The following is a 17,918-nucleotide window of genomic DNA, read 5'->3' on the forward strand; positions in this document are numbered from 1 at the left end:
CATTTTCATAGTTAGTATGACTTCATTATCTGCATAATAATATACTCAAATATGGCATTTAGTTTAGTAAAGAAAGGCTAAAATGAAAACTGACCTCATATTTTACAATTCCTGCCAAATTCACTACAAAAGGAATACTATACAATCTAGTATTCATACAAATCTAACGCTACTTAATTCTAGAGTACAGAAGAAGTCTGGCAGGGTGAAACAGTGTTTAGCCATGAATGAAAAAGTCCTGTAGAAAGGTACAAGTCAGCCAATGTAATTTAGTGTGCACACTCAACAATTCATAGGAGATGGTACAAAAACCTCTTAAGGTTGGCAGTCTTAATGGTGCATTGCTTAGACAAATGTTATATAAAATTTGGTACAGAACACACTTAAAATAGTTTGTGGAGTTCTAAAATTACTTTGGAATACATCTGGTGGTATTACATACCCATAAACCTCTGGACAAGACAATAAAAACTAATTAACACTCACGTCGCTTTTCAGCAATCTGAGGGCAAACTTAAGAACAAAACAAGGTTAATTTAGTATTCAAATTGTTTATACTAGTAGCAACTATGTGCATTCCTTTCACCAAATATTACATTACAACCTTGAATGTTAAATCACACTTCTGCAAAAGGCAATTTGCTTACTTAGCATGCAATGTTTCTTCCTTCTCCAGTAATGAAGAAACTTTTGTAGAAAAGCTTGGAACATGTAAACACATGCTTGTAATCTCTTCATCCACTGACACATTGGCTGGAACCCTCAGAGTAGGCTACTCAGTGTATGCTCACACTCGTCTCTCTCAAACCCACTGGTGAGCCACTTGCACTGCATGACCTGGACTGTATTTTCTGATATATATATATCATTTAATTTGGCAATATGTACCCATTTTATGCTAGAAGCATACCAATCAATGCACTCCTAATACAACATCTTCTTACAATCTGTGAGATTGCGTGACAGCCACTTGTAATAGTAATATAGGGCAGCAATTGCACACAGGCAGATGGGGCAGCTGTTTATTTATAACACTAGCCACAACAGGCTTCAGCCAATCAGACTATGGGGCATAGGAACACTGACTTGCAACTGACTAAACAATACAAATAACTTACCCTACCCCCTTCTGGTAAATGATGTAGGGAAAGTTTTATTCTTAGTGTTTGTGCATAAGTTTGTCTCACCCTTCTACAAACTTGCTGTAGGACCAACTGCGTTGTTACTACAAAATGGTTTGTATATGGAGGAGACAAGCATCAGTGTGCACAGGTCTTTCTAACATCGACAGCTATTGGAAAGGTCTACCCCACACCAGTATATACCCTCTAGATCCTAAATATCTGCTTAATTCCGAGGTTGTGAGTTAGCGAACTATAAGCTCGTGGGCAGTGGTAGAACAACCTACAGAGGAAGCTAAAATGAAGGTGACGAGTTTCAGTGTAGGGCAGCACATGTAATGACATTAGGTGGAGTGATAACCACCTTCCATATCATCAGCCATATGCAGTCAGGTGCACACAGCCTTGTGTCAACTCAACTGTCAACACCAGCTAATACTATGCTTAGTGACAGAGAAAGAGGCTGGCATCATCACTGCTTGAAATGTACAGCCTTCCTATCATTGTGCTCCTTTCCATAAACCTTTCAAATTCATCCAAATCAAAAAGAAAAGAAAATATCAAAATATGTTAACTACTTCTAGTACACGGAAATATGATGAACCACAAACTTGCAGACCAGTCTCAAAGCAATTTTGTAGAATATTTAATAAAAGTAATATACAAAACTTCTTATCTCTAGTGCCTCGGCTAAATACGCCTTTATCAGAGTATACAGAGTATTCAGACGTGGTGCTATAGATAAGAAGTCTCGTGGATTAGTTTTATTAAATATTCTACAAAATTGCTTTGAGACTGGTCTGCAAGTTTGTGGTTCATCATCAAAATATCAAAATATATTAATCTGTCATCCTCCAATGAATATCACTGTGACACCCTACAAAAGACAAATTGTTAGCAGTTACAGGCAAGGCAATGTTTCAATTACATTCAGTAACTTAAATTTATATACAAGACATATTGGCCTGCATGACACAGCAATCCCAACTTGTCTAGCCACCCTTATCCCTTTCTACAACTGCAAAAGCCTTTTCTAAATTCACCCCAGCATCTTACCAAAGCTAGGATGCCACGCAACATCAGAGACTTAAGTACCCAGCAAACACTTAAGAACAAAAAAAAAAAGAAAGAAAGAAATTCTTTTAATGAAAACAAATTTTAATATTTTAAGGATGCATGACAATACCATTACTTTCAAAATAAATCTCAGAATAACTTCCCTATACAATTTGCTCTTTCTGATTATTAAGGCTTATACAATTTGTAATTACTGTAAGCAGTGTGCACACATACCATTCTTATGGCATAAACTTTTTTCTGTTGAAAGTTTCTTTCTCTTTTGATTTCCTGTACTATCAATTTTCTCTCCTACCATGCATTTCCTCTAATTTTATTCCATTATACACCCATATTTCTTCTTCCTGCATGCTGGCACTTAATATTAGTGGCTCCAAACAGTTGCTGATTGATTCATTTCTTGAAAATAACCATTTCTTAAAGCTCACTGCTGACATTCCTAGGTGCATTGTAGTATTTGGTGAGTTAAATGCTGCAATGCATTTGTGACCTTACAAGTTCTTATGTACTTGGCCCATTTTTTTTTAATAAAAAGTTTTGTGAACTTTTTATTAAACAATGGCCCAAATAAATTCAATGAACCTATTGCTGAAATCACTTGGGGGATAGATTGACGTACGTACAAAAGACTTTAATGGCTGCATCTCTGTGCACGTGCAGTAGTGTGTTCATTAAAGTCTATGGGAGCATCTCACACTTTCCCTTTGCTGATGTCACCAAGGTTGAAGCTCACCAATACTTTCAGTGGCAAGTTTTGCATGTAATTTCTAATTAAAGCACAGGGTGAAAATGTTGTTTGGCCCTTTATGCACCACAGCATGGTAAGAAATTAAGTATCAACAAAACTCTAAGCTTTCTGCAGGTATCTTCAAAACTGAATATAATTATTGAACTCAGTATATGAATCAGCTAACTGTTACATGTAGAATCCATGCCACACAATCTACTGCTGTACATAAAAGATTTTTTTACTGTATGTATTTGTACAGTTTGACTTATGAATTTTTTTTTTAATTTTGACTATGTCACATCACTTCAATGTAAACTTTAACTGATATTTATGCATTTTCTTTTTGATGGATTAATGTTACATTATATTATCAACCTCTATAGAATACATTCAATATACTGTATTTGATGTATTTTCTGTACTATATTTGTCATTTTGATCCAGATCATGACTGACAAAGGTCACCTGGTTAAATAAAAACAAACAAAAGGAAACCAATGAATGCTTAGTCCCATCTCTTCACTCAGCTCCTTCAGTGAACGCATTTATGTCTTAAAATCTTGGTACATGTTGGTAAAATCAGAGTTACAACCTCTTTATCAGAGCAGATAAAGAGATATTGATTTTGATAGCAAAGACTGTTTTCCTTACCTTGTCTGCTGATTTACCTACCTGGTGGTCAAAGGCAATATTCGGCTTAAAATCCTTTTTACCTAAAAATCTCCCAAGACTGCATTATATATCTTTCATTGATTCATATCAGGTTTTTACCCTACTACCTCACAAGAAAAGCTATTCAAATTATCCACCATATCTCTTATAAAATATGCTTCCTCATACCCGCATCAAGCCATTCATTTGTAATGCTCTCATGTTCTAACACTTCATTATTTATATATATTAAAATATAACAGTTTGAAGTACTTACCATAACAGTATATACAGAATAATTGCAGCTCTGATGGGCAATATTTCCTAACTTCTAGTCCTTCACATATTATTAGGTTCATAGGTAGGTACTAGGCTATTGGCGCAAGGGCCTAGGTAAGCCTAGCTAACAAGGTTCCCTGGTACGCCACCCAAGAAAGTTATTTTCCTGTGCCCCTGTCATGCAGAGCCACAGAAGTGATCGCTGGGGTGTATTTCCTATTTCCCATCCACTCATCAAGACTTTTGTTGAAGAGTGCTAATGAGGAACTTTGCTCGACATAGATGGGTAGCTTGTTTCGGAGTATGGGAAGTCTCTGGGACAGGAATCTATCCCTCCAGCATGTCCTGTTTATTATGGTGACAAGGTTTAGGTCCCTAGAGCGTGTAGCTCGGAGGGATTGGGATTTCTTTAGGTGTAGCATGCCCAACAGCTCTGGGTTTGACATAACTTTACATGTTAGGCAGAGATCACCTCGGAGTAGGCGATATGCTACGGAGTAAAGCTGGAGTTTTTTGAGACGGTCAGTATAGGGCATCTGTTTGAGGCCAGTAATCCTCTTTGTCAGGTACTTCTGTGGCCTTTACAGCTATTGCAGATGTCTTGTGAGGTACAAAAGAGGTGTTGTACTCTATAATGGGTCTAATGAGTGTCGAGTAGAGGGGAACAATGACATCTTTTTTCCTGGATGAGAACCCTTTTGTGACGGTGTGCCACGTAGAAGGATTTTCTGACTACTGTGGTGATGTGATTATCAAAGGAAAGACTACTGCCCACCTGGGTCCCAAGGTCTCATCACACATTTGGCGTTAGACTGCCGCCTATGTGGTAGTTCATAGGTACAGAGTTTTTACCAAAGTGGGATGACAATGCACTTAATTCCAGAATGGGGGATGGTGTCGAAAGCCTTGTCGAGGTCAAGATAGGCCGTGTTAGCTACCTTACCCTTGTCTATGGCTTTGGTGACTGCCTCAAAGAAGTTGATCAGGTTCAGGAGGCATGATCTGCCTTTCACAAACCCGAACTGGGTGGGGTCCAGAGTTTGGAGGTTACCAATGTCTTTGTATATGAGTTCCATGATGATACGTTCCATGGCCTTACAGACCAGGCTCGTCAGGCTAATAGGCTGATAGCTCCCGGGATCAGTGGTGGCTCCCCATTTGTTGAGTGGAATAACTGTTGCTGTGCACCATTCAGTGGGCACAAAGCCTGACATGAGGCTATGACTGAACAAAGTGCTTAGGTAGGGAGCCAGTTCGTTCTGAAGTTTGTGTAAAACGCAGCCTGGGATGTTGTCCGGTCCCATGGATGCTGTGTTTTTGGCTTTAGAGAGTGCAGCTTTTACGTGCGCAGTTGTGATTACAGGGACTCTGCATTCTTCCTGTATAGATATGGGCCCTTTAGGGGGTGAAAGGGGGGTAAAGTTAGCAGTGAACCTATCTGCCAGGATGTTGGCAATATCAGTTGGTTCTGTAACTTTCATGCCATTGTGCTGTAAACTCAGAGGACATCTGGGTCTTGCCATTGAGATTCTTGACATAGCTGTAGAATGCTTTGCGGTTGTCCCTAGAATCAGTGGGGATTTTGTTTTCGGAGCTAGCTTTGGAGGATCTTATAAGGGATCTCAGCTTCTTACTGAGGCTAACCAGGGAGCTCCTCCACTCATGGGATTTTACTCTCTTTTGCAATAGTTTCTTCCTTCTGTTGTAGAGTTTGTTTATGGCACAGGACCACCAGATTGGCTTCCTTTTTTGGAGGTTAGCATCTTGGTTCTGTTTGGGATAGCACGAACTATGCATTTGTGTAAGTACTTACAGAGTGCATTTGTGTAGGATTCAGCAGTCGTTTCCTTAATGGGGGGTGGGGGTGGGATGTGGATATCTAGGGTGATTACCTTATGGTTGGATCTGACCAACAAGGAGTTGACTTCAGGTGTGGAACACCGGTCACTCATGTTGGTAATGACTAGGTCTAGGATATTGTTGCCCCTGGTGGGGGGTGTGGATAAGTTGATCCAGAGCACTGGAATTTATGAATTCCAGAAAGCGTTGAGCGAAGGAGTTGTTACATGAGTAGTTTTCCCAGTTAATGGTGGAGTAGTTGAAATTGCCCATTATTAGGGTGTTTGGTTGAACCCTAACATTTTCCAGTACATCAAGAAAAGAGGAGTGGGAATCCTGGGGCATGGCGGGGGATAAGTAGCAAGCTGCAGTTTTGCCCACAGTTAGTTGCACTCAGATAACCTCAGATGCATTATGCTGAGCAACTAGCCTGGAGGTGTGGATATCCTTAATGAATATGAACACACATCCGCCTTTGGTGTTCTGGTCCAGGTTAGATGGCCGAAAAGTGTGGTATGAGTTATAGCCTGGTAATGCAGGGGTGCTCTCTGGAGCCTTGAACCAGGTCTCAGTCACTGCACAGATATCGATGTTCTCCATTTTAAGGAGTGCCTCGAGGGAGTGCATTTTGAGATTTAGACTTCTAGCATTAAGTAGCATTACCCTCAGTCCCCGCTTGCCTGCCCTGTTATGGTGGTAAGTTTGTCATTTGAACCTTGCCTAAAAAAGGCACTATAGGGGTGGCAAGAGCCTTAGCCAGTATCTGGAATCCCAGGGGTGACAGGTGCAGGCCACCTCTGACAAAGCATCGTGGTCTGTTGACCATGTCATCCCAGGCAGACAGATACTGGATCCCCTTAGAATGACACCAGAAGCTTAGCCAAATGTTGAAGTCAATCATTTTGTCCGTGTACTGCGGTATCATTCACTTTGTGGTAAATAAAAGTTTGGTCATGCAGCTGGTGTTCCTAGCCTCGTCTGTTGGACTTGTGTTTCTGGTTATATTTATTCTTGTTTTTTAATCATTCTGGGCAATGGCAGGATGCTACTCAGGGCTAGGGTCATACCTGCCTGGGCGACAAGATCGGAGAACTCTTCCATGTCTCTTTTCATGTAGTCCAGGGAGGTACGTCTCAGGTCATTCACACCAACATGGACAATGACAGAGTCATATTTGTACTTGTGGAGTGACCCGAGTGTGTGGGTTACATGGCGGATCTTGGCACCAGACAGGCAGCTGATAGCAACCTTCTCCTTGTTTAGCCTGGCGAGTGGGACATCAGTGTGCCTGACTATAGAGTCACCTATGACAAGAGTGTTGGGTATGTTGTTTTGCCTTATGGAGTATGGTTGAGTGGCACACTGAGTCTGTGGGTTGTGTGTCATTTGGGATGTGTTGCGGGGTGGAGGTTGCTTGTGTTTCTGCTTTGGAGGTCTCTGTTGCTTGAGCAGATTATTACTGAGAGCCTCTGCGAATGTTTTTGTGTTTCTGTGTGTGAATTTTGGTGGTGTAGGTTTAGTGGGACTATGTGATGAGTGTGGTGTGGTGCAAGCGTTTACCTTCGCCTTTTGACTGTCAAGTTCAGTTCTGGATGGAGAGAGCTTTACCTCCAGTTTGGCTAGATAAGTGCATCTCTCACAGGTTGTAGTGTTGGGTGGTAGGAGGAGAGGGTTTCCTGTGTATATGAGGCAATTGCTACACTGCTCCAACATGCCCAGATTCATCAGATACACAGGAGAGAACACTGGGAGCTGACCCACGTATCACATAGTTCACAAAGTCAGTGTGCCACACAGTCACAGCCCTTAAGGCTAAATAACACACCTAATACACTTGTAATAGGTGATTCTATTGTCAGACACACTGATGTCCCACTCACCAGGCTGAACAAGGAGAAGGTCACTGTAAGTTGCCTGTCGGGTGCCAGGATCCGCCACATAATACAAGCACTCAGGTCACTCCAAACCAAGTACAAATATGACTCAGTCATTGTCCATGCTGGTGTGAATGACCTGAGATGTACCTCCCTGGACTACATGAAGAGAGACATAGATGAGCTCTCTGATCATGTAGCCCAGGCCGGTATGACCCTGACCTTGAGTAGCATCTTACCATCACCAAGAATGATGCCACAGTATAAAGACAAAATGATCAAGTTTAACAATTGGCTAAAGTATTGGTGTCATTCAAAGGGGATCCAGTGTCTGTCAGCCTGGGATGACATGCTCGACAAGCCACGTTGCTTCGCTAGGGACAACTTGCACCTGTCACCCCTGGGCTTTCCAATACTGGCTAAAGCTCTTGCCACCCCCATAGTGCCTTTTTAGGCAAGGCTCAAAAGACAAACCCACCTTCATAGACAACACAAAGAAAAAGAAACTAAGGGTAATGCTGCTCAACGCCAGAAGTCTAAACCTCAAGATGCACGCACTCGAGGCTCTCCTCAGTATGGAGAATATCGATATCTGTGCAGTAACAGAAACCTGGTTCAAGGCTCCCGAGAGCACCCCAGCACTACCAGGTTATACCTCATACCATGCTTTTCGGCCCCAAAACTCAGACCGAACCACAAAAGGAGGGGGAGTATCCATATTCATCAAAGATACCCACACCTCCAGGTTAGTGGCACTGCATGAAGCATCGGAGACCATCCATGTGCAACTAACAGTGGGAAAAACTGCTTTCCAGTTTGTAGCCTGCTAGAGACCACCCTCCCAAACTCAGGAACCCCACTCGGCTTTCCTGAGAACACTGGAGAATATGAAGGTCTCTCCAAACACCATTATATTGGGTGACTTCAACTACCCAAACATAGACTGGGAGCACTACTCAAGCCCCAACACCCTCGCCCAATGGTTCCTACAATTTATAAACTCAAATGCTATGGAACAACTGGTCACCACTCCCACAAGAGGGAAAAACATACTGGACCTGATCATCACCAACATGGGGACTCTATGTTCCATACCAGAGGTATACCCTTCATTGGTAAGATCTGACCATAAATTAATCTCACTGGACATCCATATCCCGTCCCCAACCCCAGCCAAGGAAACCATGGTGAAGAATTTCTCAAAAGCATATTTCACACTTCTCAAAACCGAGGTGGAATCTTCAAAGCCCCCGGGCCAGTGGAAAATACGGCCCAAACTGCAGAATCCTTTACAAACGCTTTCTATGGACATCTACAGGAATGCATGGATCATGCTATCCCAAATAAAACCAAGACTCATTCCTCCAAAGGCAGGAGACCTGTCTTGGTGGACCCCAGCCATAAACAACTATACAAAGGAAGAAGGAAGAAGGAAGCTACTACATGATAGAGCAAAATCCCAAAAAGGGAAGGCATCTCTGATCAGTACTAGCAAGAAACTACGATCCCTCATAAAATCATCTAAGGCCAGCTTTGAAAGAAAAATTGCACAAGATGCTAAAGATAATCACAAGGCCTTCTTTAGTTATGTCAGGAACCTGGGTGGCAACTCCCAGATATGCTCTGAGTTACTTCAAAATGGCAAAAAATACACTGAACCCACAGACATTGCCAACAACCTGGCAGACAGGTTCAGTGCAAACTCCCCCCCCCCCCCAAAAGAGCAAATGTCTATCCCAACAGAGTGTAGCCTCCCTGACATCACAGATGCAGAGGTGAGAGCTGCCCCCTCCAAAGCAAAACACACAGCATCAATGGGACTGGACGGTGTCCCGGGCTGCGTCTTACACGAACTCCAAGGAGAACTGAACCCTCACATAAAGTCACTGTTCAATCTCAGCCTTACTACAGGATATGTACCCAAGGAATGGCATACAGCAACAGTGGTCCCACTCCACAAAGGTGGTGCCACAATGGACCCCGGAAACTATCGCCCTATAAGCCTGACTAGTCTGGTCTGCAAAGCTAAGGAGCGTATCATGAAACTCATAAACAAAGACATTGAGAACCTCCAAACACTGGATCCTACCCAATTCGGCTTTGTTAAGGGCAGATCTTGCCTCTTGAACCTGGTCGACTTCTTTGAAACAGTCACCAAGGCCATAGATGAAGGGAAGGTAGTCCACACAGCCTACCTGGACCTCGCAAAAGCCTACGACACAATACCCCACTCGGGCAACATAAATAAGCTCACCAGCTTAAATATCAACCCCTATGTCACAAGATGGGTTGCAAACTGGCTCAGGGACAGAACCCACATGGTCAGAATTGCAGGTGCCATGTCAGACTCTAAACCAGTTACAAGTGGCGTCCCACAAGGATCAGTCCTGGGACCTCTCTTGTTCAGTATATATCTCTCTGAGGTACAGGATAACATGGGAGGACTATGGCTGACCAAGTTCGCAGATGACTGCAAACTGGGTGCCATAATCGACTCGCCGACTGACACAAGCATCCTCCAAAAGGGTCTCACAGAGACAGATAACTGGTGCCAGAGCCATGGCCTAAAGCTAAATGCCAAAAAGTGCATAGTCATCCCCTTTGGGAAAAACAAAGTGCCCACAAATTACCACATAGGTGGTAATCCATTAATCTGGAAGAAGTAATTAGGGATTTGGGGACCCAAGTAGATAGCAATCTCTCCTTTGACAATCACGTTGCCAAAGTGGTTAGAAAGACCTTCTATATAGCCCACCTTATCACAAAAGGGTTCACATCTAGATCAAGAGAGGTCATTGTGCCCCTCTACTCATCAGGCCCATAACTGAATACAATGCCCCATTTGGGATGTACCTTACCTGACACCTGCAGCAACTGGAAAGATCCCAAAAGTACCTCACCAAGAGGATCAAGGGACTCAAACAGATGCCCTACGCAGTTAGGCTAAAGAAACTCCAGCTCTACTCAGTTGCTTACTGGCTACTCAGAGGCTATCCGTGCCTGACGTATAAAGCCATGTCCAACCCAGAATTAATGGGCATGCTCCACCTCAGGAAATCTAAGGAGGTGCACGCTCCAGGGACTTAAACCTCAGCACAGAAATAAATAGGACATGCTGGATGGACAGATTCATATCCCAGAGGCTCCCCTCACTCTGGAACAAAATCCCAATCCATGTTAGGCAGAGTCCCTCAATGACCCTCTTCAAGAGAAATCTTGACGAGTGGATGGGAGATCATAGGTTTACCCCTGGGATCTCTTCTGTGTCCCTACTAGACAGAGGCACAGTAAACTAACCTCAAAAGGGCTATCTTCTGTGACTTACTATACAGAGGCACAGTCAACTAATCTAAAAGGGTGGCGAAAGCCAAACACACTCTGGCTAAGCTTATAAATGCCCTAGGGCAGATAGCCTAGTATCAACCTATGAACCTTTGGACATGCCTGAATAAAAAACTATTTTCCTCTAGACAAGTGAGGAAAGTGAGTACAAGAGCTATTTTTCTCTAAGCAAGTGAGGAATGTAAGTACAAAAACTGTTTTCCTCTAGGTAATAAGGAAGGTTGAGTGCTGTAGTAATTTGTAGCTTATTTAGTGCTTACAATAAGTTCTGAACAAGTGTTGAGCACAAATAAGCAAATTCAAGTGCTAAAACTAAGAATCTGTATCTGAACTAGACTAGTCACATGAAAGAAACAAGTGCAAATGCGGGCTTTTAAATCAGAAAGTTAAAAGAGATGGAAAAATTGCCCAAATGGCCAATAACTACAATTTCTGGGCCAGAAACCACTCCATATGTGGTACTAGGTTACCTAGTGCTTACCATTCCCACTGATAAGCTAGCAGGCTTTCCACCAACACAGACAGGTTTGGGGGGCTTAGAAGCTTACAAACAGTCCTGGATATAGCAAATCTGTATCTGGACTAGACTAGTTACAGGAAAAGCAGGAAACAAGCGTAACATTTTTTTTTGTTAAAGTTAAGCAGAACACAGGGAGATTCTATCAAAGTTTTTTTTTGTGTGTGTGAAATAAATTAAAAGTTATCAATTACTAAACAAGTAATTTAAAATTAGAACCATTTGGATTATCTGGATTACAGTCAAGTGCATCGTGTGGTCCCCTTTCATTTCTTAAAAGCTACTATGATTTCTAGTCTCTGTTTACAAGGCTTCAGGCAGAGAGTTCAAATTTAACTTTAAGTGTCTGTTACTAGACACTTTACAGCTTAATAAGAGAGACTGCATATAAACAACTAAATAAATAAAAGCATCAAGCACAACAAAGTAAATGGAAAATAATAGAATAAAAACATCAACTGAACGATAAAACAAATATTACTCAAAATGCAGTGCAATTGTATCAAGATATATATAGCCCAAAAGCAGAAAATTATCAAGTAAGATAATGCCAGACAGAAGGTGTCAACCAAAGGCTAATTCATCTAGATGGGTCTTTAGTACTCTCCTAAAATGAGTCAAGGTTGAAGAGCGTCACAAACAGCCAGGAAGCAGATGCCATACGCAATGCCTGAAAACCATAACTCTAAATTATAGGATGTAGTTTCTAAAAGACTGTGAAACAGACGTCTAGCAGGTCTAGAGCAGGACAGAAGGTCTTAAAGACAACGATGGCGAAAATAAGCCAGAACAAGAGCCTTGTAAATCATCCTCTGCTTGACTAGCAACCAGTGCAGACCCTGCAAAATTGGTCAACTGTGACATAACTTAGAAATCCCAAGCAGTAACACTGCCATGGAGTTTTGAACCAATTGAAAGTGGGCAACTTCAGAGTTTGGCAGACTTATATACAAGGCATTATAAAAATTCAAGATTGTAGGCCACACGTGTATGTACTACATTAAATGGAATAAAGTGCCTGATCAGGATAATGTGCCACAAATGGAAACATGATGATTTGACTACAGCTGAAATCTAGTCATTAAGCATTTGTCTGTTATTAATAAACACTTCTAAATCGCCCACCTTGGACACAAAAGACAGTTTGTACTACAAAAGAAAACCTGTGAAAACAAGGCAGGCATGGAAGAATCCCGAAAATTAGCAAGCATACCCATAACTACAATCTTAGATGTATGAAGCTTAAGCCAGTTACAAACTGCCCAGTCATGGATGAACTCTAATTCTTGAGGAAAATGATTAAGAGTAGACCCAGACTTCTTGAGAAACTGTTGTGTGCAAAGATTTTGTTGCCTTTCCTCTGTTTATGACATTACAAAACAGCTGATTGAGATACTTCCTAGTAACTGAATCTGTTCAAGTCTTCACAGTAATTCTTTAGCTTTCACTGCCCACCCAAGTGTCATTGTCTTCTTCATACCTGACTATTTTACCTCCTATAGTACCATGCCCACAACCTTACCCTGCCTTTCATGCACAGTGCCATGGTCGGTCTGCTCAGCATTACTCTTCCGATGTCCACTGAATCTCCCTTGCCAGTTTCAATTACACCTAGCATACTATGGACATGCAACCGGTGGGCTGCTAGTAGATGATTACTTGTGGCAGTTTTATTTCTTGGTACATTAATGCCACCAGGTGTCTATGCCCCATGTCCACATGGCATGGTCACCTTGCCCAGCACTCTCTGGTAGGTCATATCTGAGACCTGATGGTAGCTTCTTAGCGGCAGAGCCCTTCACGTTCCTGAGGCAGTTCAGGCCAGATTCCATGGCCCCTGTGTCCCCTCTTTGCAATATATGCACTATTCACATATTCTAAATACATGGCAAATAGTTAGGTGGCACTTAATACAGGCCCTTGTAGCAAATGTACAGCTGTATTACCTTTCTGTCTGGTGTGTATGCACTATTTTTCCCAGCGCACAATTAACAGATTTTTACTCCTCCAGGGAATGATCTGTCAATCAGTGTAATACACATTAGTGATAATTGCTTTTGTGGTTCCCTGTGTCATTGTTCCTTTTTTTTTCTTTTCCTCTGCCTTTTTGAATGGTCTATACACATATTTCCTTCCCAATTATAGTGAAAAAATAGAAGGGACTTTACTGTGTAGCCTTTACCAAGGCTCTTGGTTGTGCCCTTAGCTCATCAATTTGTATGAATGCAAACTGTCACAAGCACATGTGCGTGTTACTGAGTTAACTGGGTCGTGTGAACTACATTGCACAGTGTAGGTTACTACACAACCTGTGGGGTTTCACCAGCAAATTCCTTAAATCTTTTCACTCTATCTCACATCACTCTTACTACTGTAATTGAGATTTGGGTCACACTGTGACTCTGACTGTGCTATTTTCCTTTAAGTGGCCTCATAATCTCACTTCAGTAAGTATTTTTTAAAGAATGGATAACATTTGCAGGAAAACAAATCTTAAACAGTCACAGAAAATCAGTCACAGAAACTCCTACTGGTGATTCTCAAAGCTAGCAGTAATTCACACTATTTCCATTCTAAGTGAATGGAAATGTGATCTGACAATAGAGACCAGGGTATTATAAGCTCATCAGCTGTATCCTCACAGTGCATTATGGATAAGAAGTCACTCTCCAAGGAAACATGCTCATGTTAGCATGTGCATCCCCATGTCAGCATTAAGCATTAGATAAAAATAATAAATTTAGTAATAAGTAGTCATGGTGCTGCTGGGAGGTTTATAATGTATAAAACACGACAGGAAAAGGAGAGTTTGGTATAAAGGTTAAGGTCTTTACCTCACAGATACAAGCTACAGAGTTTGATTCTAACCTCTGCATGTTAGCTAGGTTTGTAACAGTCTGCAGACTGATAGCCTAGTATTTACCTGTGACTATGACTTTACAGAAAAAAAACATGTTTTTTTCTGATTTCTACTCATAACGGTGTGTTAATTTACCTGACTTAAAACTTTAAGCTTAGTTTCTTTTTTCACATCAAGCTTACGATTATTTAGCAATCTTACTATATTTATAAATTTTCTTAATTATTAATGTCTTGTGAAATCCCAAAATACAGTACCATACATTTAGACTGAAAGTCTTTAAGGATACTCTCTCAGCTACAAGCTCAGATGTTAAAGGACTACAATGGAAAATTAACTGCACAATTATAAAACACTCAGAAATGACTGAAAGACTACTTCTTCACATTAAGAAATAAAACCAAAAATATCTAAACTATCTACAGACTTGAAAGCTACCATACAAATCAGACAAAAAATAACCTATGACGGATGAGTTCTGAGGTAATATAAAGATGGAACTCAGGAATGCTTCATTTAGAAAGGGCTCCTGCTAATAATCAATGCTACTGGAAATGGGGTTAAGCCTTGTGCATGGGGACATGTGGGAAGTAAAAGGTGACAAATGTGAGCAACAAATTAAATTTTGTAACTACCAATACAAACATTATCCCCAAAGAAAGATTCTGCATACTTTTTCATTAGGAAACTGGTAAATACAGATACCATTCTTATACTGAATTTGCGAAATTGCTCACAATTCAATTTAAATCTCAAAAAATGGCTCCAAAATGTGTAGTTTGTGCAATACTTAGGTTAGTTACCTCCTGGTATCACTTGGACAATGTTTTTGTTTTCTGAGATTTAATTAGTTGTTAAATGTAATTGAGAGAAGTCTGACCATCATTTAAAAATATATCTTACTTAATAGGCTGATAAAAAACAACAAAAAAAAAAAGGGGGTCCAAATGGATGACAAATTGGTTATATATAGAAGGCAAGTTCAGAGTGCAGCCAACTGCATAGAAGGCGCCTTACCAGATCGAAGATTTCCTGATGTGAGTACTAGTACACATTAGATGTGGTCAGGGAGGCCTTAAGATAGATTTTTGGTTACAATGGTCAAATACGCATTCCAACTGGGTAGCTCGGTAAATGATCGTTGTGAGTTTTTGACAGCAGTATGATGCCACTATACTACTGAAGAAGAATACTAAAAAAAAAGAAATAAGGCTACTGAAAATCATGATCAAATGTAATGCAAGGAAAAACAATTGGTTTTGTTGGAAGATAAGGCGTGTAGATGGACTTTGCATTTAAGTGGAGCTCCGAAAGGTCAGGAAGGTACTAATTTACTGAAGTCTGAAAAAAATGTACAAGATGATAAAGGAGCATGCCCTTGTTGAAACAGACAGACACTAAGATAGCGTATAGCTTGCCACTGATAATCTGTGAGACTAATTGGGAAACATAGGTAAGACTGTTTCACTTTATTTGGTAGTATGAAAAGGTATAAGTTATGGGAGATTTGACAACCTGGGACCGTGACTTTTCAGCATCTATGCATCAGAGGTCATGATTTATAGAAGTTATTAAGGAACGTCATAAGCATAAAGTATAAACTGGTATTTCACTAGTGCTGAAAGTGTTTTTTCCCCATCAGGAAAGCAAGTATTTGCTAATGTGTAACCATAAATGGACAGTAAAAAGTGAATATTTTCAGTGATGTAATAAGAAATAGAGGATGCTCTTGTCCAGAGTTCAATGGAAACGTCGGATGAATATGAAGGATTAACTGAGAATGAGTAGGAAACAGAAACTGACGACACTAGAACACAACAGATATTTGTGTAGTCACATTGGAATGTGAAATGGCGTACGAGAATTTCTCTTCCAAACATTCAGAGTAGACTGGAAAGAAGGGTTTTGTAAGTGTTATATGTTTAAAGGAAGTCAGAGCTGTGCAGCTTGCACAGTGGAATAAAGCCTTAACTAAAACACAGATGACCCATGTTTGATTAGTATGGACACAAACAGTCAGGCAGGGGATAATAGCAGTGAGAATCCGACCTATCCTAAAAGGAGGGAGGAAGGAGGCTCATTGCATTTGTGACATCTGCAGGAGGGCAGGTGAACCGTCCACAGTACAGGCCTGCAAAACCATGTTACCTAAGCTGAACTTTATCAGACAGCTTATTAAAATGTTCTTCTTTTCTTGTTACACTGCACTCCTATAACCATTCAAAGATTAACACAGCCCAAACACCCCATGATAGATATGGGCACTTGCCTAGACAATGTAGTAATTCATGTGGAAAACTGATTCTGTCTACCTAAGGTATAGCCTCTACTAGACTCTATAAAACAAGCTAGAAAGAGTCTCCAAGAACTAGTTAGGCATAACTGTGGTAAATATTAAAGTTATGTTTATTTTATTAATTTATTCTCCCCCCCCCCCCTTTGTTGATTGGGATAGTCCCACAAGGCTAGTAGGCTCTTTCCAGGGGAGACTCAGTGATATTTACACTACTAGGGGAAATTTGATGAGAGCATCAGAGAACTTCCCCTACTTGTCATTATTGTGAGTGGGACCCCTTTTGAAGGAACACTTCCTGTCTCCATTCCAGGTGCAGAGGTGGCCCAGAGAAACAGGGAGGCAGATGCTGAGAGAATGAGATGATGGGGTGGTGAAGGAGAATGCAAATACCGAGAATGGAGAATGTTTATAGGATTCTAAGGAAATGTTTCAAAGAAATCTGTTTAATGGAGATGAGTCAGCAAATGATGGATGTATAATTACTACCATCCAGTCAGGAGGGCTTCCGGATGATTTACTTAAAGAAATGGTACTGCAGAGTGAGCCAGAAAATGAAGGAAATGTTTCCTGGGGGGACATTATGGAGAAAATACAAAAGGAGAACACAAAGACAATCCTGAAGAATAGTGGTGAGATGGAAAAGAAAATGTATGCAGAGAAAGCAAAAGAAGGCAAAAGGGGAGTAGCAGAAAAGAGGGCAGAAGAAAATGAAAAAAGGAAGTAAGTGGTAAGGATTCAAAGTTAAGAAGCCAAATTGACAGGTATGAAGTGTGGGACAATTTCATAGCCACTTTGGGTGTAAAAGCACATGAGGCAAAAGAGTTTATTCTTATTAACAGCGACACATTTTGTGACATATATGAGAGAGTTTTTTCAATGTAGAATTCTCCTGGAGAATATGAAAAGAAAAGAAAAAAAAAAAAAAAGAGAGACTGTAACCCAAGGAATCTTTATATGATAAAAGCATTTAACAGGGAAACAAAAAGATTTGTGTACAATTTCGAACAAAGGTAGAAAGAGAGACTTGGAAAGGACATTTGAAATCTTTATGCAAAGTAGTACTGGACACTGCAAACGTTTATGACAAAAGGGATTTATGGACTGGTGGCTGGGACGATTGTAATATTGTTTTAAAACAGAAAAAGAGAGACAAATTTATACATATACCAAGCATGATAAATGTGGAGGGGAACAGGGGTGCTGTAAAATACCAGAGATAACCCAAAACATGTTTTTTTTTTTTTTTTTTTTTGTGGAAAAGGAGATTTGATAAGTAACAGTTACAAAATGTGTGAAGAAATGGGACATGATGCAAAGAAATATGAACAGAAA

At 40.7% G+C, this 17,918-nt stretch overlaps 1 protein-coding gene across 1 annotated transcript in view; it reads right to left on the reverse strand.

Annotated features, from left to right (window-relative positions):
* Window positions 1-17,918, reverse strand: part of TANC2 (tetratricopeptide repeat, ankyrin repeat and coiled-coil containing 2) — a 2,676,984-nt gene that overhangs the window by 2,187,198 nt on the left and 471,868 nt on the right. The gene's annotated exons all lie outside the window — the stretch shown is intronic.

Source organism: Protopterus annectens, chromosome 13.part0 (genome assembly GCF_019279795.1).
Source record: "Protopterus annectens isolate FY-2018-M chromosome 13.part0, PAN1.0, whole genome shotgun sequence".
Classification (NCBI taxonomy): domain Eukaryota; kingdom Metazoa; phylum Chordata; order Ceratodontiformes; family Protopteridae; genus Protopterus; species Protopterus annectens.